Source organism: Rhea americana, unplaced genomic scaffold (assembly GCF_003343005.1).
Source record: "Rhea americana isolate MKP2758 unplaced genomic scaffold, rheAme1 scaffold_128, whole genome shotgun sequence".
In the NCBI taxonomy this organism is placed as follows: domain Eukaryota; kingdom Metazoa; phylum Chordata; class Aves; order Rheiformes; family Rheidae; genus Rhea; species Rhea americana.
The window spans coordinates 441,022-468,513 of record NW_028185350.1 but is presented as its reverse complement, the minus strand read 5'-3'; positions in this window follow the sequence as shown (position 1 = coordinate 468,513).

Sequence of the window (27,492 nt, the reverse complement as noted above, 5' to 3'; positions counted from 1 at the left end):
GCATTGAAGATGCATATGATGAAGAATCATGTCAGCAAAGCCAAAAACTTCCATTTGAATTTACAGGCTTGCTAAATCAAGTTAGATTTGAAATCAAGTGAAGTTGACAACATCTCTTGAAAGYGCCAAGTAGCAGGATCCGCAGTGCAGCTGGCTCTGCCCAAGCTGCAGAACACCATGGGGCTCTTGCGCTTTCTGAGGTGAAAATTACCCTCCTCGCCCGGTGCACGATCGATGGAAGTGCTGTAGGGGACTGCGGCTACCAGCCGAGAACCACTCAAGAGCGCTATTTACTGACAGAAAGGGGACATTTTTCTGCCTCTAACTTGCAACTAAGGAGGCATGCAGGGCTGCCTGAAGAGCCTTGCCTGCAGAAAAGGCAGCACGAGGAGAGGGAGTCTGAAATGAGCTGTTAAGCTCATGGTGTACAGGATGAATGATTTTACCTGCCAGCAGGYAAACCTACTTCCTGTTAAAAGCAAGTGAGGAAGGAACAGCTAATACAAAAGATGGACCTTACGCTCATCTCGCATGACTATTACACCTTTACAGGACCAATGCAAAGGTATTCTTGTTCAAATGACRAGGGATCAAGACTGGTAGCTCAGTGGGGACAGTTGCTGGAGAGCTCTGGCTGGCTGAGGGTAGTTCTCAGCAAAGAAGAGCAGGTCAGCGTTGTAATCTTTTTTTTCCCCATGCCAGCACTGACTACTTGGTAATGCTTTTCAACAGATTCCTTGAAAATGCCCTTGAAGAAGAAGACGCATCATGTGATGGAGTTACAGACCAAGCTAGATTTCTGAGGCTGTCCAGCAGCTGCAGCCAAATCTCAGTCTTGAAAGTACTGCATTTCTGAGTGCACATATGAAACAGCAGGAGGATACTTTTTCAGAACCAGCACAGGTAGCCATGAACTATAGTAGCTCCTTAGTGATGCAACAGTATTGGGCAAGGAATAAAGACCAGAAAAACTCCTCTCTGCTAACTTTTTAACAGTAAAAAGGTAAAAAGAGCACAAGAAGATAGTAAACAGTTAGCAGACAGAAGCCAAGCTCTGACAAGTCAAATTATCCTTTCTACAGAACTGACTTTCATCTAGGTGTTAACTACCTGCGGTACTGAGACTGCAGCACGGCTACAGAGCGCACAGAAGTCTCAGAAGAACAGAAAGGTTGAACCCTTTGAATTGCTGTACTACCACTGTGCGAGAGGAGCACAGGAAGACTCTGCAGCACAATCTAAGAATTTTCGATTCATTACAGTAGAAATAAATCTTTCACCACTTTGAAAGAAAATAAAGTCCAGTTTCCCATCTACATATTCTATTACGTGCTTTCTCATTTTACCCCCCCAACACACACACACACACACACACATATATCCTTTCGTCTCCATTTTTAGAATAACATTTGGTGATCACATATATTGAAGAGTAACAGACAAAAGTAAAGAGCAGGCAGGCACTGGGAGGCTTCCCACAGCCTTGTGGTCTGATTCATGCTCGTGTCCTCAGACCTGGAAATCCTAGATGTCATTCTCCTTTCTGATCTTTTCATAGAGGAAGAGAAGCAATAAGATAGGGAGGAAACTAATCTTGTAACAGTGTCAAAATTGATTTTACTTAAGCTCAGTACAAGCCTAGACTTCCGGTGTACTGTCCTTATGTTTTCCTTCCTAGACCCATGTCATCGAGATTACTTTGACGAGAGAAAAATGACTATTTCAGATATGTAGAAGCTGAATTGTGGTGAAGAATTTAAGATGGAGCAAATGGTGCAAATTCCTACTCATTCCCAATCATGCTACAACAACCAAGATGGTCATGATCCATATATACATAAGTATCACTTTTGATTGATCTTGTAATATTTTGTATTTTTCACAAAGATCCAGCTCCTGGAATCATGAGATTACATACTAATCTTGGCTATTAGTTGGAAGAACAAGTTAGTTTCTTGCCTCTGAAATACATAGAAAAGTTTGAAAAACTGAATTTCAAAGGCCATACAGCAAATATGAAAAAGAAATTAAGACAATGTCTTTGTTTGAGGGATCTGATTTATGACTTTTGTACACTTCGAATGGTCCACAGTCAGATGAAAAGAATTTGGAGATTTTCACCTCCTTTAAAAATCTGGGATATAAACTAGTTTAAAGGGTTAAAACTTCAGTGTTCTAGGTCTGCAGAAGCTTTTAAGCTAAAACATACAGCACTTTCCAAAATYTTCCTGTCTAACATACTCTGGGTGACCCTGCTTGAGCAGGGGGGTTGGTCTAGATGATCTCCAGAGGTCCCTTCCAACCTCAATCATTCTGTGATTCTATGTAAATTCATTCCTAGGTGCACAAACCCAGGGTGCATAAACCCTTTTCTTCCTATTTCTGTGCACACTGAATGTAAACATTCAGTCGAATATCTAGAAACACCTGAACGTGGCCAGTATTAATGTTTTATAATTATATTGACAGGTTTAAGATAAAGATAACATAGTATTGACAATCTCACCAAGTCATACTGGAAATCATGTGGCCAAACATCAATTCATTAACAAGCAAGGCACCATAAAATGTAAGATTTATAACAGTCTCATAAAAACAAGCCAAGCAATAATAGCATTAGGAAGTAATAGTTCAGACTGCTTCACCATGAAATTTCATAGGACTAGTAAGAACAAAAAGCTTAAGTTGAAAAAAATGTCCGTGCTGCTTCTCTGTAAGAATACCTTTGCTTCCTCACCCTGTACCTCACCAAAAATACAATATAGGATCTAAGGGAGGCATATGAATGATTAAAAAGAAACAAATACAACTTTCCCTCCTCAAAAGAACCAAAAAATTATGCTAGGGCTAGTCACAGAATCATAGAAGTCATGAAGAAAGAGGAAACTACAGCCAGCCAAAGGGCATAGAGTGCTTGAATCACCTCAGCTGTTTTCTAATTGTAAGAAGAAAGTTTTAAAATCTTTCCCTTCTTGGGAGTAGTGGCAAAAATGATGGTATGCACCCATGGGCTGAGAATTGCTATCCCACCTCACAGACGAAAAGCTTCAAATTTTGTGGGGAAGGGAAGCAATTTAAAATTAAAATTCCCTGAGGTTGTCTCAGGTATCCTTGTCCCTTGAAAAACAGGGAGATGATTGCTATGCAGTGCCATGTCTAGGCATTTAGAATATACTAATGACCTCCCAGCCCATGTAATTTACTCTCYGATAAGTGAATTTTCACAAATCTCCTGTTCACAGTCATACTGTATGGGAGAAAGAGGGGTCAACTTCATTTTAAGGATCGAATCAGTAAAAATGACCAGAACTTGTTGTATCTACCAATGCAAATGTGAAGTCAGGGAGCAAGTATGGGACTGTTTACAATGTGAACTACTGGAAAGGACTGATACATCGGATATGGGCAAAATTCTTGTTTCTCCTGTTTCTCAGTTAAGTCCCAGACACTTTGGGCTATGTCCTGCAAGTAGTTTTGTACAATCAGAGCGTATCAATAGATCAAAGCCAACATTATATATAATCTTGAAGTTTTGCTTTGGACGAGATTGAGCCTGTTTCCCCGGACTGACTATACCTGACATACATTTAGTTCAGGAATGTCTGTGAGACCAGGCATTGCTTTGGACCATTATAACCCTGTTGGGGGTTGTGGTGTGCTCCTGGAGCAGAGCTTTTGGTTTAGTGCCTCCASAAGGAACCTAGCTAATGTGCTCTGTGAGCCACTCCAAAGCATGGAAAGCAGACATGATTAGGGGACTCACTTCAAAACTGTACTACTGCTCTGAATCAAAACACTAATTCAGGTAAAGCCTTTTTCAGATAAAAAGCAATCATTGATACACGGTCTCAGCCAAGTGGGATTCTGATAGAACACCTGCAGCTATTACAATAAACACCAGCTCTATACCTTCTAGCATGTGACTATCTTTAATTTACATAAGTCTATAGCAAATCTTTCCCCAAACACAGAAAAGCCTCAGATTACATACCATGGAAGGATGGATGGCTCATGGCAAGCTTATGTCTGAACAAATCATATCATGCTCCTGAACACAACATATGGCTTCCTTGAACAAGGGGAAGAAATATAATTATTTTTAAAAGCATTTGCTTATGTCCCCACACTGTGCATACGATATAAGAACTCGTAAAAATATTACAGTCTAGGCTGTGGTTGATAGCTATCACATTTAGGTATCTTTATTAGTGTGGATGGAACACACTAAGCTGACAAAAAAGCAGTCATTACCTATTRTAAGGATGATGAGAGGTGGAGGTAGCGCAGAACTGTGATTCTTCCATAGCATCCATGGGTCAAGGAGCTTTCTCTGTGTCCATAGCAATCTAATCAGAACTTTTCCTGGGTTTCCAATGCAGCATGCCCCCTTGAATCCTATCCAAGTCCCTACCTTTAGTCCTTGAATATGGTGAATAATTGTCCCATGACCATATGAGATTCTGAAAAAAATCACCAAAGCCCCAACACAATCTTGTGATCCACATATCAAAGATGTTGGGTTCATAAAGAAGCCGTTATGATCTGGACTGAGTACCCTCTGTCTTTGCTTCCTCAGCAATCTGTTTGATGGTTTTTGGACAAATGTGCATATTCATGTTGCATGACAGTCWTTACTGGGGGACCACAAGCTGAAATCCTTCCTTGCCAAAAACCCTGCCAGCCTAAAAAAAAATTGCAATACAATACTTGACCCTAAGAGCATCCAACACCAGACAGACAGCATAACCTAGGTTATTCAAGCTACCTTAGCGATCCTTCAGGATTTTGCACAGTTTGGCATTCTCACACTAGCAGCAGTTCTCAGACTACTGAAGGGCAATAGTCCGGTTTAACATTGGCCTTGCTTAACTGTCTGTACTTATCAGACATCCCTCACATAGATGAAATGAGATGAGACCTTAGGTAACAGCCTTTCAGGATGGCTCCTTTCCACTCACCCATGTTTTCCACCTACAGATCTGCCCTCAGTGAAGATCTTTTCAGTATTTCTCCTGTCCAGCCAAATTACACACCCTGAGTTCATTCTTCTATCTCTTCTATCCTTCCACATCACTCCCGGTCTACAGTGAAGGGAGGAAGAGAAGCCGAGGAATTAGAATACATTCTTGTCTTGTGTAGATTTGAAAATGAAAGGGAAGAGGGGCTGTTCTGCTACTCTGACTATGCAATTTTTTTGAATCCCTTCATAAACCTCATCTGTTTTTTCCACAACTAATTTAAGAGCCTCTTTTCTGCCTATAAGAAACTCTTTCCTCCCGTAATCCATTATTTCTATTGTAACCTAGTATTCTGTACAACATGCTCCCCCAATTTGAACTCCATTTCTTTGTTAATGCTGCCCTGTTGTACATCAAAACAAGCTTCCCTTTTCTTTTGGTCAGACATCCATGGCTATTTTTTTTCCCCTAAGAAACCCCCCAGCATGTTTCTTTCATGCATCTTTCAACTGCTGATTAACATATAACTACTCCCACTCTTGTATATCAGCCTACCTATTCCTTACTTGTTATAAATCAGGATGAGACTATAAATTCTTCCAAGTAGGCATCTGCCTAACCTGTGACCTGAAAAATGCAGGTTGGGTCAGACTGATTTTTTCAGGTGAGGGGGAGTTAGGCAGAAACACAGAAAAGACTCATAAGAAAAGGGGGGAAAGGCAAAACAGAATGGTGAAATGAAGGAAAGAAAGGAGAAATGAAGAGAGAAGGATTGCTGAAGACTAAGAAGAGAGAGMGAGCTAATATGTTTGCTGAAAATGCAACATTAGCAAGCACAGTATGATTTGACAAGTGTGAACAAGCCCACACCAATGTTAAAAAGCACTACATCTGGCAATGTGTCAATTTTTAAGGCAGCACTTTCCTTCTCCTTCCCATAATGGGATTCTGCATCCTTGATATTCCCTCAGATCCACTTCTGAACTGCTTAGGTCTACAAGAATACATTTGTAGAGACAGACAGGACAGAGAACAGATATAAATCTGTAGTAATTAAAGTTACTATCATTCTCTTTCTCCCCGTGTTACCTCTTACAGAAGAAAAGACCAGCAAAATACAACAAAATGCTGATATGCACCCAAACACAGGGAATCATTTAAAACAGAAATGTTGGGGTTAACCATATGGCATTTAACCTACTTATCCCTTGTGTATATTACTTTTACACTAGCAAATATATAGCAATGAGATCACTTATATATATTGCAACAGTTTGGGGGCACTAAATTCAGCAGCTGCAGAATCTTAACTAGAGCAGGAATACACATGTGGAAGGAATTTTTAAAATTTCCTTTAACAACTTTCTTTGGGGACCCGTGTTGCTATTTTTTTAAGGAAAGCTAGGCTGTCCCTCTGTTACTATATGATAAACTCTGTATGCAGATACGCATACAGATTTGCTTGTAAGACTTCTCAGTATCTTATTAGTATGCACAGACACGCGTCATACACACTTGCTATTTTTACGGACGTATAATCCCTAGTTTTGCTACATGTTAATAGTTTTTAGTAGTTTATCCCCTGGGTTCTTTTTATTTAGTGTTTAAACATTCTTCTGTATTTTAACCATGCTCAGTCACAGCATTTTGTTCTTTTCTCCCCTATGTGCCCACGGGTGAGTATTGTCATTCCAGCTGAGGACAGCAGATCTTGCCCCGATACCTCAGCAGTAACTAGAGACCTCTGTTTTTAATAACACGAATTACCAAATCTCTCAGGACCTCTGATTTTGGAGGCATTAYGGATGCAAAATATGAATCGTCAACAGTTCTTTCTGCATGACTTGCACTCAATACTGTACACTGTCAAATTAAAATAACCTAAATCAGGGCAATGCAAACTTCCTATTACTTATCAGGCTTTTGCTCCCGTGCAGCTAATATGAGCAGACTGCTGTTTATTCTAATATATTAAAAGATTTGGAAACTATCAGTCATTTGGAGGAGAGAGATAAAAAAGGAAATTCCCAAGATCTTGAACGTAGGTATGAATTCAGCCCCAGATTAACAGGTGCAACAAGTGATGTTTTTGGCAGATTTATTCCTGCTTTTAATGGGACTGAGCTGACCTATRCCTTGGAAAATCATGGTGCTAATAAAACAGATATATCCTTTAGATAAATAAAAGCAGAGTTTCTTTATAGTCTGCACTCTGTACTCCGTGCTGCTGAGGAGCTCTTCCAAATACTTTTGTTTTTGACAATAAACCGGTGCCCATGGCAACAGCATCTGATGTCAGAGGAACAGGCAGCGTGAGGTCATAAATCCTTCGGGGAAGGACAAAACCCCAAAGGAAGCGCCGAGGCTCACGTATCGGCGATCTGCGGCTAATACCGGCTTCTTTGTTCTCTAAGACTTAGTTTCACTCTCTTCCTCTTTCTTTTCTAAATGTAAAAAAAATAATAATTAAAAAAAAACCCAGTGGAAAGATTTGTCCCAGGAATTTCCTGTTGGCTGCTGTCCAGAAAGCAGAGAATGTCAGCAGTAATGCGAACAATGCAAGTTCCTCCTAGGCCTGCTTTAAGCAAGCTTCCAAGTTTCCCTAGAGCTTGGCTGAAATACGACAGGGCTTTGGAGGGAGACGTTACCGGGCTTCATACCCGGAGATCTGTGTAGCAACATTTTGGTTTCTCTCCCGTTCCTTCCCCTTCTCTCGGCTCYGAGTTACAGGAATCCAATAGTTCCTGTTGTCGAAATAAACATCCGACCACCTCACAGCRAAGAACTCCTTAAACAACTTGCTTTGCAAGGAAAAAATACAAGCCTGCATCAGCTACGCTATGTTACGAACTGCAGGTCAGATGGCCTCACTGGACAAGGGTTATGTCACCGGTCGGTTCCTGGCATGTTAATTCTCTTTATCCAGGAAATAAACTTTTTTATATCTTTAAATGCTTCCCTACAATTTGCCTGGTAGATTTGGCAGATAAAATATCCATATTCTTTGAAAAAATAGAAGAACTAGTGCAAAAGAAGGGTAAATCAGTAACATGGGGCTGAGAGCACATACAAGTTCTGTGGGAAGTCAGTTTGATGTAGATACCTGGCCCTGAGATTTCTAACCTAGCTTTAGAGATATAAGCACTACAGCCACATTATATCAGCATTGCACCCATCTGTACTATTCAAGTCCTGCTGTACTTCGTATAAATGTCAACTTTAAACTTTAGGCCGCGTGGTCCAGTGGGCTAACTGGGAGGCCGGGAAACGACGTCCCCCTGAGAGCCCCAGCCAGGACGACGTAACCGCGGCAGATGCTCCCTGCCACAACGTGCCTTTGAGAAGACGTAAGGTAGCAAGCACGCAGACACATGCACATATGTACATATATGTGCGCATGCATACATACACCTTTTTTTTCCTTTCCTCTCTATTCCTTGGCAGAACCCAACCATTTGTCTCTGGTAACTATTGCCTTTTGCTCGTGGCACCCTAAGAGCCTATCGAACAGTGATAAAAACGAAATGTGTATAGCTAACTACGGACCACGTACAGATGTTATAAAATCCTCCTAAGACCTGAGGTCCACCCTGTCAAGAGAACCAGGCATCTATGAAGCAGTTCATAGTTTAAATAAGGGATGAATTAGCAAGCTCATCGGGAGCCTGCCAAGGAGAAATACTAGTCGCAGAGAGACTTCATCAGACCTTCAGGTTATCTGAATGCATATTTAAGACTTTCTTTTTTAATTTCCTTTATATGTTAATATATATTTAAAAGCATATGTGTATTTTTCACAGTTTTCATCCAAGGATCTCAAATGTTTTCAAATGGATTTCCAGTTTAGACTTTGCTCTTGTGTGAGAAAATACAGTTTACCAATGAGAGAGAGAGTCAAGCTCTGGAGGACAGCGTGGCAGCCAACATAGACAAATAATACTTTACTGTCAAGTCCAAAATTTATGAGTAAGGTACTCAAAAAGATATTTGCTTAGAACAGAGACTACTTTTAAATTCTTTACTTTTAAAACTCTTTTAAATTACTTCTTTGAGCCTAAACAGTACACTGAGTTTCCAGTTCAAGTATTTCCCCAGTTGAGAAAACTAGAAGCTTACTCTTTATGTAATAAAATAGATCTCACATCTTCACACTTTAGGAGCTTGGATTTTTAGAAGATACAACAACTATCCTGAGACTCAATAAAATCACAAGAGTTGGCAGCACTGTGCTTAGGACAGGAAGCAATGAATGGTAATGCTTTCATTCAAAACTCCAGGGAGAATTTAGGTAGAACACAATTACTGAAGTATGAATTCATACGGGGCTGTGCTTAAATATGCTCCCTCTGCAAAGAAAAAGTCCCTTATGATAGGAAGAAGCAGAAGTTATCAGGTGGGTAAAACATCATAATCAAGCAGTAACATACCCTGCACGCCAGTGTCTCCTGGAGCTGTGCTGAAGCTACAGGCCAGAACAGGTTTTGGTAGTATTTTCTACTCCAGCTTTGCCTTCTGCAGCGTTTGGCATTCTTCTGTGAAAATACTGACTCAGACAAAAGTAGCGTAGGAGGTAACAGGATCACAGCACAAACACTATAGCTTTTATACTAGTGAGGTGTAATATAGTAATAGAAGTATTTAATAAACTGCCAGTAGTGGCTAGTCCAGATACAGTCCCTCACCAACCATCTGTTAAGTAAGTGCAAGCCAAATTAACTGTAATATAGCGTTATGTCTACAGGTACAGATTACTTTTCCATAACAACCAAACATATTCAGAAGGTGAAAAATGATGCTGGTGGAGCACCTGGACACACATTTCAGAGCACTTTGTCTGGGGAGTAGAATTTCAGGCATGGCTGTTACCATCCTTTGGATGTTGGCAGAACAGGGTAATTACCAGCGATGATCTAAGCATGCTATGTGTGTATATATGTGTATATATATACATATACATGTATGTATGTATATTTACACTACATATGCGGTCATGGAAACCACTGTAAAAACTACTGTATTTTCAAAACCATGATATAAATTTAAAACCATTATATAAAATGGCTTTACACTTCACTGCTAGGGTGCACTAAGCTCTTCCCATACCATTCACAGCATAGTTACTATAGTAACTAATGCATTTCTAAAAGGAGAAAAGTGAAAGAAGCAAAAAAAAAAAAAAGATAAAAAAAAGATAAAAACCAAACAAAGGAAATGTCTTAAAAAAAAAAAAAACACAATGGGAGGAAAGCATAGTTATATGGCCATTTATTTGGAGCTACCAGCACCATCTCACCAATGATGTCGTCACTTGGACATAATTTGTCTGTTTAGCCAGACAGTTCTACAGCACATAGCATTGCAGTTCCTAGGCACACCTAAACTTCAGGAAATAAAGATTTTATTCCCTTCCATCTAACGGATCAACATGCAGAACTGCACAAAGCACCTCCTCCATCTTCTTATTACTGCAAAGACTTAAAATCTTTGAAAATTCCTGTAGCTTGCATCTTATGGAATGCTCATCTTTGGGAGGGGAGATCAGTTTCCGAAATCCATGACAACTTAAAATTTCACATTTTCAACTTTTATGTGCAAGGCTTTAGGAGAGAAGTGTGGGAGTGAGAGATCAGCAAAGTAACACAAACTGATATATAATATTAAATACTAAAGAGAAGAAAAAGCAATTAACAAAAAATAAGGCTCTCTAAAGTCATACATTAAAAAAAAATTGTATGTATGATCTTACCTGTGTGTATGTGTATATTCATAGATGGCAGAGCCTGAATTTCTGCACTCTAACACATCCAAATCTTCATGTAAAATTATTACATTAGCGTCATATTCACTTCCATTGCCATTCTACAGCAATGCAATGCAAACTAGCTGTAGGATAGTAAAACTATGTATAAAAATAGAAATTAAAGACCTTCTACTAATTCAGCATTTGACTGCTTAAGGAGGTCCCTGATAAAGTCTGCAGCTCCCCCTGCTTCTGCAGTTCTCTTTCTTCAAACTTCTTTGATTTTATCTTCTTCATAGGAAAGCTATTTTCTATTCTCTGGTGTCTTCATGAAGCTGTCAGGAAAAGCCAGTGCCCCCATCAAATTCTGGATAATTATTTAGAGGATACTTTCTGCAAATCACATTTCCCAAACACTTTTTAGAGAACATGCAAAGGAGYAAAAAACAGTTTCTGCTAAATCTCCAGGGACTGGATAGGTTTAGCCATTCAAAGGCCCTGACAACTGCTCAAAAGCCACACGTCAACCACAATAAGCTAACATATTTGGCTGAGCAGACAAGAACCCATAAAATTGCTATCACAGTTTTTTCAAGTATTTTGCAAACTTGAAAAACCACTCGAAGTTCAAAAATRAAGTTTTTGCCACTAGTTATTTTGGTTGGCTTCTATAAGTGAGAATCAATAAAGCTCAGCTACAGTGTATTTCAGGTACGAAAAAAATGCATCTTGCTTACCACTAAACTAATGGCTATATAAATAAACTTTAAACAACTAGAGAGGGAAGAAATGCTCAGAAACTCAGCTCATATCCCCTTGTTCCCTCCCCTGGTGCTTCATCTAGAATTTGTGGTGCATTTCAGAATTTCAGAGAGAAAGAAGGAAAAAAATTGAACTTCCTTATCAGCCAAACTAAATCATACAAAAAGCACCAAATAAAAAGTTCTAAGCTTTTCCCAGTGAACCCGAACTGACAGGTTCACCTGTATTTCTCATTCCTTTTGATTCTCCCTTTCCCTCAACACACAGAAAAGATACCACATACTCTTCAGACAGTCTAATATTTTTTTAATCAAAAGGAAATTAAAGAAGAGGCAATGATGTACATTCCTTCTGGGGAAAGTAGAAGCCTCATTCCTATCCTGTCTTAAAATAGCCTGATTGAACTACAATATTTGCATTACAATTCTGGGTCAGCTGCACCATGGGATTATGCGTGCAGATCAGAGGGGTATTTAGTTTTCATTTTCAGCCTTGTAGATTTTTCACATTATATCCATTCTGCTGCACATTCCTCCTGATAATATGTATCGATGCAGTTTGGAAGAACTGGAGAGATTCACTTCCCTGGATATTTGAAGTAGGAAAGAAGGCCTACGGCAGTTTTATTCACTGGAAGTGGAAACCTTTGCTGCAGTGTATCTGGTGTCAAAGCAGACAAAAGAGCCTTTGATTCTCTTCAAACATTGATTCAGATTCTGATATTCAGTAATTCTGTATTAAATCAGACTATTCTTTACTACATTACTCTAGATTTTAGCTAGAGTGTACCAAAAGAGGACTAAGCCATGCTGATGAGGTAGAGCCCTTTACCCGGTAAAGAGTCTTCCCTGTCCTCTAGAGCTGAACRAATACCTCCGACGGCTCAGCACAAGTATCCAATCAATCTCCCTTTCTTCACACATTGTATGTGCACATATTTGTAATCAGAACRATTTGCAAACTTCTTCACTGGATAAATCTTGATCAGCTGACAGCCTCTGTGGACAGTTCGTATACACAGTTCAGGCTGGGCTACTTAGTTCCACAGATCATGAGTTTCACATTTTTCTTTGGGCCGCAGYGGCTATGAGCGGTGCACAGATCTTGTAAAGGTCCATCTACATGGAGGCACATTTCACACTCATCTCCTTAGCAAYTTGGGTGTAAGAGCAGGAGTATTTATTCACATCAAAGAGGAATTTTAAGTTCTAATTAAAGCTATTTAAAAATATTTGCTGCAAGGGACTGCAGGAATATGAAATATTATCTGCTATGTACTGAAAAACTACAAAAATTAAAGATGGAAAAGACTGTCTAGCCCATAAGCCTGGTCAGTGCAGCAATTAGCATATTCTAAGAACATTATTCAGTCTTAGTCAGTGACTGTACTTCTATCATGTTTCTTAGAAATGTCCTCTGTATGCTGACTCACAGGCAAGAACAAATTTCATCATCTCATTTTACCTCACCAAATTACACTCCTTTGTATCATCTTTAATGGTTTTTCCCTAGAGTTTTTCCTTAGGGTTTTATGCTGCGTGTTCTGGGTTTTATTTTGCAATCTCACAGCGTTTGTGACCTTCTGAAACATTTCTGGTTTATATTTCTCTTCCAAACTGTACTTAAAAAACTCTTTTGTTTTGCCTTCATAAATCAAACCTCCAGATATTTCATCCTTTATGCTTGTTTTGATACRCGTTTCCCCTGCTTCATACAACTTTCTTACACTGGAATTTGTACACTGACTGCAATGCACACATTTCAGGGAGGAAGCACTGGGCAGGATTAGACCAATGTAAATGAAAAAGAATACTAGCTTTTCCAGAAGAAGTCAGTATCCCTGCCCCTGTTCCACTGAAAAAGATACTTTCACTTCACCGGATAGTTTATCTTTAACATACAGCTATAACTTCAAAGTGAATCTTCTGGGGTGCCCATCTTCCTGTTCTGAGATACAGAAACAGTAGGATTTATTTTGATAGCAATTTTTTTCCCCAATATTTAGCATAAGGGAAGCCTAGAAATGCCCAAGCAGTTAATGAACTGTAATTACTTACAGGATTAATAATACATGTGTACATCCCAGTATTTTGTTATTTCATTATCTACTGATACGTGGATAGGTAGGAACCTCRCTCATTGATTTCTATAGTGTGGTGTGTGCCATGCAAACACAGAGCAGAAAAAGTACCATTGCCCCAGTTTCGTGTCTTTACAAGACATTCAGTTTTCTGTAGCATGAAATTTTGAGTAAGAAGCTATCATGACATCAACATGACATGCACTAAACTGTTGAAAAGCTGGCTAATAGCCCTTAAAATCTAACATTCTGGAAAAAAGCTCCAATTCTTCATCATTTAATATAAGTTTATACGCTACAGAGAACAATATGATCTTAGTACAATTAGCTTTTATATGCTATTGAAATCCAAATATTAAAAATCAGCCAAACTTTGCTAATTTTACTTAGCTGACACTTCTCTCTTCCACCCAAGCTCCAGTGTTCTCTCCTCCTCCCTCTGCTTCACAAGAGTCTGTTCTGAGTGGCTTTTGGATGTGTAATATACATTATACAAGAACAGAAAAAAGATTTTTAAAATTTTTTAAAGCTGCCTATATGTATGCACAAAACAGCTCTCTCTCCTACTTCCCCTTTCCCTTTCCCTCTGCCTCTCTCACTCTCACACACGCAGCTGCTGTGCTGAGACCTGAGATGGAAAAGCCAYGGTTACCTCCTCAGCAGATAACAGTAACAGCATTTCATGTATATTAATGAAGATTCATTAAATATCTTTCAYTGTGACTGAGCAAAACAGTGCTTGAAATCCGTAAGTTATTGAGAGAGAGAGAGCAATATTACAGAAATAAACACAACAACAGTCTGAACAAGCCAAGGGCAACACACAGATTTTTCACTTCCTTCACGCCAGCATCTGTAATGGAGAGGGCATATCAAAAATCTCATCAGGTTCTATATGCTGGCTATGAATAAGAAATGTCTGAGTACTTTTTTGTAGTTTAATTTCATTCAATGTTATTGTTGCTAATATCCATTTAGAAGCATGAAATTAAAAAAAAAATTTTTTGTTACCACTATCATATTTTTCTGTTTGGCAGATTGATTATTTAGGCTTCGTTTCTAATGGGATTTGGAAAGAATACAGTGTGCAATTTGTTTATGAACTAGCCTTTTCCTTGGTGTCACAGTTTAGCATTGCGCAAGATGGTTTGGTACTTAACTCACTCCCTCTGCTGGCTCTCAGGCTTCAGAGCAAAGATACTATTTAGTTTAGGTCCTACAAAAGCAAAATATGTTTACTACTATTTTCATATAAAAACAATGGTAGCATTTAAAGGAAATTCTTGACACACTGGAACAGTTCTAGGTAAAGTGTGTTTACGCATTCTGCAAGTTCTTGAAACATCTTAGTCTTCCTRGGCCTTCCAAATCACTCTCCAGATGTCCTGTATCTATCGACCAGCCGCACAGACAGCCACAGTCCATGAGCCTGCCACTGTCAACAGTTTAAACTGTGCATTGCCAGGCTCAAATTTAATATCACAGTRGGCATCTTACACCAACAAACTTTTACAAAGAAAAGAATACATTTGACAGGGCAATAACCAAGACTTGGAAGATCCTTTGGACAAAATCAKCGAAGGATACCGTTTTAAAAGAGATACATGTGAAAGGTGGATGATGAGCAAGCCAACAGAATGTATAAGACAGCCAGTTAATCCCATGAGACATGCAGTTACGCAGGCCTACAAAAAAAATGTTGCCATCAGCAAACACAATTCCTGGTGATACTAGAACCCCATTAGTTCATCATTCCTGGCTCTTTTTCTCTAGTAACTGTGGAATTAGTGCATATAAAAGGAAGGATACCCTCAGCAATGTTGTGGCATTATGCAAGAACTTCAATCTCACTATTTGTATCTAAAACACAAAGGTCTGTTTCGACCTTACAGCTAGCCCTTCTGCTCTTCCATCATCACAGTTGACACAGCTGACAAGTTTATCTGTCTTAGCAGTAGTCTCCTTAGCTCAGCAATGATTGCTGACAAGTATCTGTCTGCTTTCAAAGTAAGCTGAAGATTGGGTTTTCTGCAAAATCATGTCTAGAGTGATCAAAGGATCTTGTATTCACCCAGACAAGCCTCTTTTGGAACAGTCCGTTTCTATTTCTGCTATCCTTCATGACCCTCTGCAGCACTGCCATCTCCAACAGCRAGACCAATTCCTCCAGAGGTGCCTGCACTGGGGTCTGGGAAATCTGCTGATATGACTAGGCAAGAAGCACTGACCTTTCATCTCACAGCGGCTCCCTTTGCGTTGAAACCTTCCTAATACGCACCTTGAAGACACTAACAGCCATCCTCGGAGTTTGCCAGGTCAGTATCAGTAATTCCCCATAAAAATGACTTTAGATCAAGACATCTGAACACAAGTTTGTTATCAAGTTCTCTCAGTTTCTGTGGCAAAATGTACAAACAACCTGCTGGCTAAAAGAAGGAAGAAAAAGCTCAAAAAGAAGCAATTAACACCTTCTAGTCACTTAAAATTCACAGCTGTTCCTCCAAGGTGGTCTGTTTCCAAATGACAGTATGTAGAGATGGTGAAAGTAAAAGTTGTTATGTCGCATTGAAAAAATGGTCACCACCGGCTACTACAATCAATAACAACAGTAAAGCCTCAAGCAGCTGTAAACCCGAGTGCCGTAACAAGATGTCTAGAGACAGAGGTTAGGATAATGAAAGACAGACCTAACGTACTCAGTTCGGAGCAAAGCAAAATCCAGGCCTGACTCACACACATTTCTGAGGATGACATGAAGCATTACTGAAAGATAATGAAAAATTATTGTAAGGATTCTGGTAAGATTAATTTTTTTCTTCAGCTCCTTAACAGGTACTGCCAGAGCCACCTTTCCTCAGGATTTCTGAGGTTTTCTGGGAAAGTCTAGAAAATGCTTTGGTCTTGAAGCAAGCAATCATAATTTGACTGCAGGTCTGCTAATGATTTTGAAAGACATCCATTTTTAGTGAGCTCTGGAAAGTATATRGAATTATTTTGAAAATGGTCCTTATTGTTGATCCCTGATTGAGTGGCTTTATAAGAAAGACATGCATTCAATAAGAATCTGGTTTAGGAATATTATTAATATTCTTAATATTAGTATCACCTGGCAGGTCAGTGTCTTTAATTGACCACAATGGCTGCTCCTACAAGGCGACCTTCTGCTCTTCTAGCTGTTAAGTGGAAGTAACACAACCTCTGCAAAAGTGCACAATGCAGCTGAGAAAGTCATTAGAGAGCTAGAACTGCCGCTACCAAGATCTGAGGCGCTTTTCCTGTAAAACACTAAGCTCCCATGTGGTAAAAAACTACTGAATTGCCCTCCCAGACAAACAAAATGCCATGTGGGACTCTATCAGYATGCACATAGGTAGAAAGAATTTATCATTTCTACTGGCATAAAAGCTGAGAACGTCTTGCTCAGCATTTGCCTTGGCTTCATAGGATCTGTACAGAATAATGTAAAAAAATGGGCACAAGCCAATTTTGTAATCTGAGCAATTTAGAAACAGCTCTTTCTAGATTGCAGCCTTCTTTATCTCACTGAATCGGCCTTCAGATTCCAGCTTGGAGTGAGAGCAACTAACCAGACAGATACACACAAATGAGCAAGAACGATGCAGAAGAATAAGCTTTCCATGCCTTCTCCCGCTCTCCCTACAGTAGATGGACAAAGCTGGAGCAGAACAAATTATGCACTACCACCACAAGTGCAGGACTTTGCCTAAAGGTATAACTCAGATTAAAATCACGAAATCATAGCCTTGAGAGCCTCAATAGTCACCTAGTTCACTTCCCTGCTCTGTTCAAATTCTTCTAAAATGCTCTGACTCTCCTAACAAATCTGTTTCAGTRCTTCATTACGCTTATCAGTAGAAAGGGTTTCCTAAAATCTTGTCTGCAGCTTCCTTGCCCAGTTGATGGCTGTTGTTCTATCTACCATGAATTGGAGAAAAAATGATTCCCTTCCTCTATACATCAACCTTTTACTTATTTGAAGGYTAACATCATGTCCCCTTTAGAACCTGGATAAAGATTTTTTTGCTTTGTTTCAGAAAAAGGACCATATCAAATCTTCTCTCATTTTTTTAAAAGAAAGCTATTGATACAAATCTCCACTAATAATCTGAACATTAAGATGTCTTCTGCTTGTCTAACCCTGGAACAAATTYCAGCAGTCTGAGACCATGAAGATCTTCTCTACAAATTTTGTTAGTCAGGTTGAATCCCACGCAGGACGCAGGAGGCTGCAAAGGGAAAYGGAAAGGAATTGACATGTCTCAGGCTTGAGTGACAAATTCACTATCATAGCTYGCTGACAGAGCAATTTGATTTCAGAGGAGCTGAAGCTGTTTATGAGGCTGCAACTTTGATCTCCTACTGTTTGAGCTGTTCCCTTAGTCGCCTGCCAAGGCATAAGGTAGTTGGAAACTTTATGGAGTCTGGGATACAAGACTTCACATTCTTCAGAGTTCTGCAGTTTGCTATAAATAAACGGAACATGTATGAACTGACATATCCCTCTTCTGTGCGATGGAACAGGTTATACGACACGGTTCTTGTGAAGATCCAGAAGGCTGGTCGCAGCTCTGTGTTCCTGTGTAGTGTAAAGTCCACAGATAAGATAAAAAGTGGACAGTTAAGAAGTAACTCCTTAGTTTCAAATCCTACTAATTCGATCATTCATTGCAGGCTGCAGCTTCAGTCTAGAACAACTCACTCAAATGAGAAAGAAACTTCAGTTAATAATTCTGCTTTTGCAATATTGCATTCTTGCTGAAATCAAAGTTAGAGGTGCCGAATGTATGATCTTTTTTCTAATATAGGGAAGAAACATAACTGAAACACTCCCTAATACTGTAAGCCCCACAAATCAGAAATGAGAAACAGGGCTGCAGTGATTAAGGGTATGTATAGCCCATAATTTCAGTTGAAAATACACACAAATTTGTAGGAGCAAATCACARAGAGCATTAAAAAAAGTGAGAATGGTGCAACACATATCCATATTTTCAGACCAGTCACTCTGTCCTGCAGAGTATTTCAGTGGTTTGAATTGAACCTCTTGATCTGAATTCTTCTAAACTTTGGAATTATTTGAAATAGATACCTAATCTTTTCAGACTGGCATAAGAATAGTAAAAAGTTAATGGTTAAAGGTCTGAGGGTTTAACTAAATAGTGGTGAGAACACTGGTATTCCCAGCCAAAAAGAAAATTTTCGGCATGGATTACTTCCTGCAGCCTGCTCAAAATAAAATAAAAATAACAGTAATCTTCATGAATAAAAACACCTTRTTTCTCTGCAGTGATCCTTGAACAGCAGAGAATTTGAGTGCAATGGAAGGGAAGCCAGCACTTGGCTTGTAGTGCATTAGTGCTCTATCACCTCTACTGCCAAAGTGAACCATTACTTACTAAAAGTGCTCTCTAGACAGGCCCCTTCTGGGACAGCATACCCATCACTTTCTGAAGGGTAGTTTGGAGGATTCTTCCCCTTTCGTTGGGCAGTCCCCTGGGTTTCCAAATCTCATGCATTATGGAGAGGATCTTAATGGAGCCTGGCTGCGTAAGCATTGCTTGCTGAGCCTCTCAGCTGAACACAGCCATTGCTGCTGCTCTGGGCTTTTTGCTTCTCTTTCCATCTTATGTATGCCAATTAGAATCTAATTTGACTTCTGTTCTATCTGTATGAACCCCATTAAAACCCAATTCTGCTTATTACTAACAGCTTTCTTTAAACGAAAACACCTTCCCTCTAAGGATTCTCCTAGATTCAGAGGTAAATCAATCTGCAATTAGTTGACATGCTGCCAGCCCATGCCACTTGGACTGTCCCCACTTTGCATTGAGAGATGGCCTCCAGGTCACTGTCACCTCCTTGCCATTTTGCAACCTGCCACCACGCAGCCCGTCTTTGCCTCGCCTGATCAATAACAGCAATTCTTGTTCATAAATACCCTTGAATTACTTCTCTCTATTGTAACTCAATATCAGAATATTCTCTGTAGTACTGGCCACACAGGCATTAACTCTAATAGTCAGTGGTCTCTGCAAATGTGCCAGCAGAAAAAGAAACTTGCTTATAAAATATTTGTCAGCCTCAATAGGCAATTAATATCAAATAACTTCTTAATGAAGAGTCTCCTAAATTGTAAGCTAAGAAACTAGGGATATTTTATAAAGGTTATGGAATCTCATTGTCTTTGCTACTACAGAGGACTGTGAACAGGCACATTTCTTCTCTTACAGAAAAGATAGGGGCAAAAAGGAAATAATTTTCTTTCAAAACAAGAGTAACCTTGGTTTTTCTATGACTTCTTGGAAAAGAAACAGTTTCAAGAGGGTGCAGTAAGGCTCTCTTCTTCACAGCTTTTCCTGGTGATGATTATAGCTGTTAAAAATAGAAAGCCGTTGTTTCGAAAATTACGTTGGTTTGGTTTGATAATAGACCACAAAATCGTCTACCCTCCACGAACAGAGAATACAGAGTTTCCCCTTTGCTGGTTAGCCACTGCTGTTCTCCGGTACAAGCGCACAGGAAAACTCTCTCTACAACACGGTGGCACATTTCTATAAACAACGGGAAACAGCAGGTACCTCAGATTTGGAGGAGATGCTACAGTGACAGAACTATCTTTGCAGTGAGGAGGTTTGAGTACTGCATGAACTGACAGACATGAAGATTTCTCTTCTGAGGGGGCTCTATTGGGAAAAGGCTGATTCCCAAACTCTTCCCTTGTTGAAGATGGAGGAACCAGGGGTTTCATGTAGTGATCTTAGATGGAAGCTGTTAATGCTGAAGTATTAACTGCTGACTGGTGTATTTTATTTGCAATATTCTTACCAGAAGTAAAGTGTGTGCAGAAAAGCATAAGGTGATGTTCTCTTTCTCCTCATGGGTACTCACCTAAAGATTTCTATATGGAGGAAATTTCCCTTTTAACAGTAGAAACACTTCAGGCCTTTATGTACAAATGATATCTAGCTTTTCATCACAGCTGCTCTGTTGTTACTGTCTGAAACCTCTTCATAAAGAGGGAACTGAGTCAGACTAAAATGACTACGAAGATGTACCAGAGATAGGGGAAGTAATCAAAATTTATTTTATAGTTAGAAACAATGAACTCCCTAGAGCAAGAATATGCCTGGCTGTTTTAAGAAGTATAGCTGGCCTTTGCTGAGCTATATGAATGAGTAGCACTTATACAGTAAAATAACAGCKGACAATAAATATCTTGATATTTTATAAAATATGCACATCAAAATGGTAGCACCATAAACTGCAAAATCAGATGATAAATCATATTTTTCATTCAATCCTGGCCACCTCACCTGCACCTGTTCCGTACACCAATCCTCTCTGAGGATTCATTCTATTTCAGACTTCAGGAACAGTTTGAAAAACAGTTGCTACTTCACAGATGAAATAGGAAAAAGTGCCAGAAGAGTGGTTTCCTTTCTTTCTGCTTCCTTTAGTTACACAGATCCAGAGTGAAGAGCATTGACTCTCGCTTTAATGTTAGGTTTAAAGGTCCAGTGCCTTAAAATCCTCAAGGGCTCGTCATGGATGCTGTAGACCTGCTGCCCCACTGGTGACAAGTCCAGGGAAAGACATAACTCTTGAGAAAGCAAAAACAAAGCAATTACAAAGCCACTTCCTTTCAGCCACTGCCTCTAGCTAAACAAAACTTCCTTCTCACCTAACGATGCGGAAACACAGCACTACTTCTTTATCCAACTACAAGCAACAAAACTGGGTTTTTACTGTGGCTGCAGCCTCTGGGGACCAGCAAGTTTCTTGTGAGTTCAAAAAGGCCTTACTGGGAAGTCTTAATACCCTCTGGGAAATTCTGGGCAGAAATAGGTGCTTGTGTGCTCTGTAACACGTGCATGCTGAGTTCAATGCGTCCGGGATTTGTCTTCTTTACAGCTTGCTTGCGGCAGTAGCCATTGCTCTGGTCAGGCTGCTGGACTGCTCCAAATCCAGGCAAATGGCTGAAATCCTCAGATATCATCTGAACAATAAATTTTGGGGGGCTGGGGAAACATTTCAAAGAYGACACACACAAACAGTCATGTTAACACACGGAGGTAATACTCTAGGTACTCTTTATCTTAGGCAAGGCTCAACACAGTAGTGTAACAGATTATTTCTTTCTTATTTTTCTTCACTGGTCACCACTATTTTCTTCCTACAGCTTTCAGCACTTAAAGACCTTAAGGACATATATASAATAGACATAATGCTATAATAGTATAACTCCCTGGGTGAGCGTTTTCGGACTGGAATAAGCATATCCATATGTAAACTATGTCGGGATAGCTACGGCAATACAATTACACCCCTGAGGGTAGGTAGGTCAGTAGAAGTTTCTGCATGGACAGGAAGAGAGACGGGGTCCATCTCCCAGCCTTATAAAACACAGATTAACTTGCCTTTCTCTCTAGACCAGTAGCACAGGCAGTTTTTCAGTGTTTGCTTCTTTTTAAAAAATCTTCAGGAGTGCACTGTCTTCCTGGTGTACATCTTCCCCGTCAACATATAGCCAACTAATTTCCAAGAAAATATGTAATACTGGCTTCCAGGTTCGGAACATACTTAGATGGGATCATTATGATCAAATCACTGTCTCCCATAACATCCTCCTAGATAAGCTCATCAAGTGTGGGTTAGACGAGCGGACAGTGAGGTGGGTTGTCATCAGTGGCGTGGAGTCTAGTTGGAGGCCTGTGGCTAGTGGCATCCCCCAGGGCTCAGTACTGGGTCCCATCCTGTTCAGCTTCTTCATCAACTGCCTGCATGAGGGGACAGAGTGCCTCCTCAGCAAGTTTGCTGAGGATACCAAGCTGGGAAGAGTGGCTGACACACCTGAGGGCTGTGCTGCCATTCAGAGAGACCTGGACAGGCTGGAGRGCTGGGCGRAGAGGAACCTCATGAGGTTCAACAAGGGCAAGTGCAGAGTCCTGCACCTAGGGAGAAATAACCCTAGGCACCAGGACAAGCTGGGGGCTGACCTGCTGGAGAAGGACCTGGGAGTGCTGGGGGATGACAAGTTGACTATGAGSCAGCAATGTGCCCTTGTGGCCAAGAAGGCCAATGGTCTCCTGGGGTGCATCAGGAAGAGCGTTGCCAGCAGGTGGAGGGAGGTGATCCTGCCCCTCTACTCAGCCCTGGGGAGGCCTCATCTCGAGTACTGCATCCAGTTCTGAGCTCCCCACTACAAGAGAGACATGGAGCTACTGGAGAGAGTCCAGGGTAGGGCTATGAGGATGGTCAGAGGGCTGGAGCATCTGCCCTGTGAGGAACGGCTGCGAGAACTGGGCCTCTTCAGCCTGGGGAAGAGCAGACTGAGGGGAGATCTGATCAATGTGTACAAGTCCCTGAAGGGAAGGTGTCAAGGGGCCGGGGACAAACTCTTTTCAGTCGTCCCATGTGACAGGACAGGAGGCAGTGGGCAGAAATGGAAGCACAGGAAGTTCTGCCTGAACGTGAGGGGGAATTTCTTCCCTGTGAGAGTGACAGAGCMCTGGAACAGGTWGCCCMGAGAGGTTGTGGAGTCTCCTTCTGTGGAGATCTTCAAGGCCTGCCTGGATGCAGCCCTGTCTRACATGCTCTAGGTGACCCTGCTTGAGCAGGGAGGTTGGACTAAATGATCTCCAGAGGTCCCTTCCAACCTTACTGATTCTATGATTCTATGAAATAYAAAAGTATGTGTGCAGGTATGTAAATAAAGGTCCATTTTAACTTCTCTATACATTATTCCCCAGCAGCACAGGYAGGTGAAGGTGAAACAAAGAAGTTGACAGAGGTGTCAGTGAATTTTGCAATAGCTTKGGGAGTTCTGTAGGCACAAAAGGCAAGGAGTCATGTCCAGCAGATTGCAAAAAAAATAAAATAAAAAAAAATAAAAAAGAACCAAAGGAAAATATACGCAATTGCTTCAACAACACACTCATGCTTTACCAGGTTTCAYTGACAAACCAGGACAATGAAGCTTTGTACAGAGGAAAGAAATTATATAACATAGAGCCGTATCATTTCACACACAAAGCTGCATTAAATTAATTCAGTGATTATTAAATCAGACATCAAGAGGTACTAAAAAAACAGTTAATGTTCTCCAGGACCTCTTAATGCTGTATCTTTCATATGTACACATAAATTACATACTATTGTTTCAAGCGGTTCATATCTTATCATATGTGAACATCGTAAGTCTTTTATAGCAAAGAGCCAGTGCAGATTCTTTTTTTAGCCTAAAAGCTAAGTCTTTGCTTTTGGAGTAGGACAGTTTGAATTCTATCTCCAGTTAACCACAAAGCCCCAAGTGACTATAAAATGCAGTAGTGACATCTGTACAGTTTCAGAGGCCACAGATTGTTTCCATATTCTAATTACTACATCTCATTACAATGAAGAAAAATCACTTCTTTTTTTTTAGTTACAGATGTGAAAGAAAGATCTTGTGGTTAAAGAAAAGGATTCACAGAATCCAGAGGCTTACTTTTTTCTACTTCTAACTATACTGCAGACTTCCAGAGCAATAACACCCACTTTCCTCCACTGTGTCTTAGAAGACTTAACACATCTGTGTTCATAAAGTATTTTGAGGTCCTAATTTAAATGCCTCATATTTTCACAAAATACATGAAATACCTTACAAGTAGAATTTTATTGACTATCATGGATTAGAAAGTTTGAAAAGAAGAGAAAATCAAATTTTTCTGTATAGTTGATTTTTTGTGCTACTTTTGATCACTAGGCAAAAAGGGGATATTATATAATATATGAACTTCCCCAAATGCAATCCTTGATTAAATTATGCTTATACCACCCCCCCCAAAAAAAAAACAACAAAAAACCCAACACTCTACAAGATAATGTTCCATCCACATAGTCCTGCAGACCCTTCAGTCTTTCTGTGGCATCCAAGAACTGTATCAGTCACAAACATTGTTTGAAGCAGAAAAGAAATGCTATAGGTATGATCAACCATACCTTGATGTGGTTTTCAACCTAGTCCCATATGCTACAAACACAGGTATGGGCTGAAAACAGTACTGTGACATGAACCTGCAGTTATTACTAGTGTTTGTAGGCTGCAGCATCTTCTTTGGAAACCCTGAGTTTCACGCGAATGCTTAAGCAACAGCTGGCACAATAAGGCATGCATGCTTGTGTCCAAAAATACGCGCTCTGGGTGCGGTGCGAGCAACAGGGGCAAAGGACATGTGCCTTCAGGCCGAGGTCCCAGCTGGGCAGCTCTCGCATGGTGCAGGAGCGCCCACCCCACTGAGGCAGCACTGTTTTAAAATGGTTTTCTGTATCACACGAATAGAAGTCATCAGTGGCCAGACAAAGAGTTTAATAATGCTTACCTAGAAAGAGGTTTTTAAAGACACAAAGAATAGCTGAGTATGAATAGGTGGGTATGAACCTCCAATTGAATTTCTAGAGCTTGAATACCTAACTGATCTTACAGCCATGCAAAAAGCTCTCCTGCAGTTTTGTGAAACACAGCAGATGAATTCAGAGGACACTGCGCTCCCACTCTTTTAGCCTGGAAAGTTGTCCCATAAAGCAAAGCAGTCCTGCATGCCTTCAGTAGCTCCTGCAAGCTGCCACCTGGGAGGGCAGGAATTACCTGTTCCAAAAATTCAGGCCCATCTCATCTTGGAGGGGGAGCCCCAAACTGGGACTTGCCCAAACTGAGATGCCACTTTTGACCTAAGCAGCTCTACCTAACTTGTTTTGGTCAGCAACAGATGCAAAAGCAGGACTCTGGYGTTTCAGTCCCTCTTCACCCTGTGGTTATCCTTCCTTAGGTCAAATGGAGCTTGCACTGGCATTTTACAATACACAGTTAACTGCAAAGCAGGTGACATTACGGTGGTGACACCAGATCTTTGCAACCTGAACTCTCTGGTATAAACAAAAACCAGAAACAAATCCCATGTCTCCTGAGCATTAGTAGTTCCTGAAAAGAGCAAACGCAGAATTGCTTTGCTTATGGTCAAAAATGAATACTGTGAGGAAGTGACTGGAGGGCATTTTAGATTTCATGCTGAAGAAACAAAGAACAAACTGACTCTCCATAAAGGTCAAGTGAAAAACTGTATATCTCAAAGCTTCAGAGAATTGCGAGGCTGTGCTCAGTCTTGTTAAAACAAAAAAAAAAAAAAAAAAGAGGAAAAAGACTGCATTGGCATGAAAATCTGGAACTGCAAGTAATACTGTTTACAATAATTTTCATAGAGGGAAGTTAACACATTGCCCTTTCACAAACCATTATGACAGTAATAAAATTTCTCTAGTTTGGCCTGCAGATAACCTGAAGGTTCCAGCATTTGCCAGTAGTCTGTGAATTAGTTGCTTATGTGCTGAAACAGGTATTTCTTATAAGTTATATATATTTCATCCTCTATGCTAAAAATACACAGCACAAGAAATAAGACCCATATGGAAAAATGATATTTTACATTCCTTTCACATGGGCTAAACTGTGTCCCGTGTGAACTGACTAAACAGTTTTGGAATACTTCAAAAAGTATATAAAAATATCCCCGAATCTTGATGTTTTAACCTGAACCAGCAGCTTAATCATTATGCACCCGGTGACTTTCACCCTACAATTTGCTTTGCTCATGCCATAGCTATACTCACTGCCGTCTCAGTACATCGTGGTTCACCTCCTACATGTGGGAGGAACATTAAGACCCAAGGACACCAGAGCCTCTGGAAAGGGAAGGAAGAGGGCAGCCCTGGGCAAACAGCAGCAGCACGAACAAGAACAGCAAAAATCTGCACGGTCAGAAACTCACAAGCAACAAAAGGCTTTTGCTGCTTCCTTCCCTACAGCCCCCCAGCGCTTTCCTCCCCTTGCCGCAGGTCCTGCAAATTTTGCATGTTCGCTCCAGGAAAGAGGTTACTCCCTTTCCAGAGATCACAAGCCTATTTCACCCAGGGCTGAGCAAGCTCCACAAAAAACAAGCCACTGCCCCAAAACGTTCATCTCTCTCCGTCCGGACGCAAGCTCTCCCTTCCAGCCCCCTTTCAATTCTCTAGTCACAGATCAGGGTTGTTTGGTCTTTAATCTCCTCCTCACGGTTTCACACACAAACCTTGGCTTCAATATTTGGATACACTTCCTCCTCCTTTTTTTTTTTTTTTTTTAATACTCTTTTGAAGCCAAGTTGCTGAGTGAATCGTAACGGGAGAGAATTCCAAGAGCGTTAGCTTCTCCGCTGTTCCCAGGGCAGGTCTGGGCCAAAATAAACCCCTGCTGTGCCAGCAGCAGTTACTTACAGCCAAACACCATGCATCGCAGCACTCTTCGCAGCTTCCAAGTCCGAACCATCTCCCATTTCCCCTAGCAGATGAAGCCTCCTTAGAGATTCCTCCCCCCTACTTTGTCTCCAGTTGCACCCCTGCCCATAGTCTCCTTGAGTTGCAAAATATTTGTCAGAAAATAAAGCCCAAATGCAACAAAATGCCGAGGTTAGAGCTTGTTCTGTCCCRTTTTGTTAGTGTGGAATGAGAACCGCTTGTGGAGACAAAAAGCTGAGAAGAGGGTAGACACTGTCCAGGGTTCAGAAAGTCCCTGCCCAGAATGTATCCTGCGCTGCTCCAAAGCTTTTCCATTCCCACCCTCCTTTCTACTTCTTGAGAAAGGATTTGTTCCCAGTTTCAGAAAGTAGTAGCTTACATCATGCCTTCCCCTCCCTCACTTTTCTTCACACAGAGAACTTGGATGCCTGAATCAAATTCCCGTTAAAAGATTCACAAAAYGCGTGGTCACTGCTTCACTGGTCTCTTGAAAGTCAGATCGGACCGAAATGCAGCATCTGGAAAGAGAAGTCCCCGTCACAGAAATGCCACCGCAGTCAGTTATTACACAAAAAAGGATGGAATTATTTTTACCCCCTGGAAAGAAACTTAATCTTAAAGCT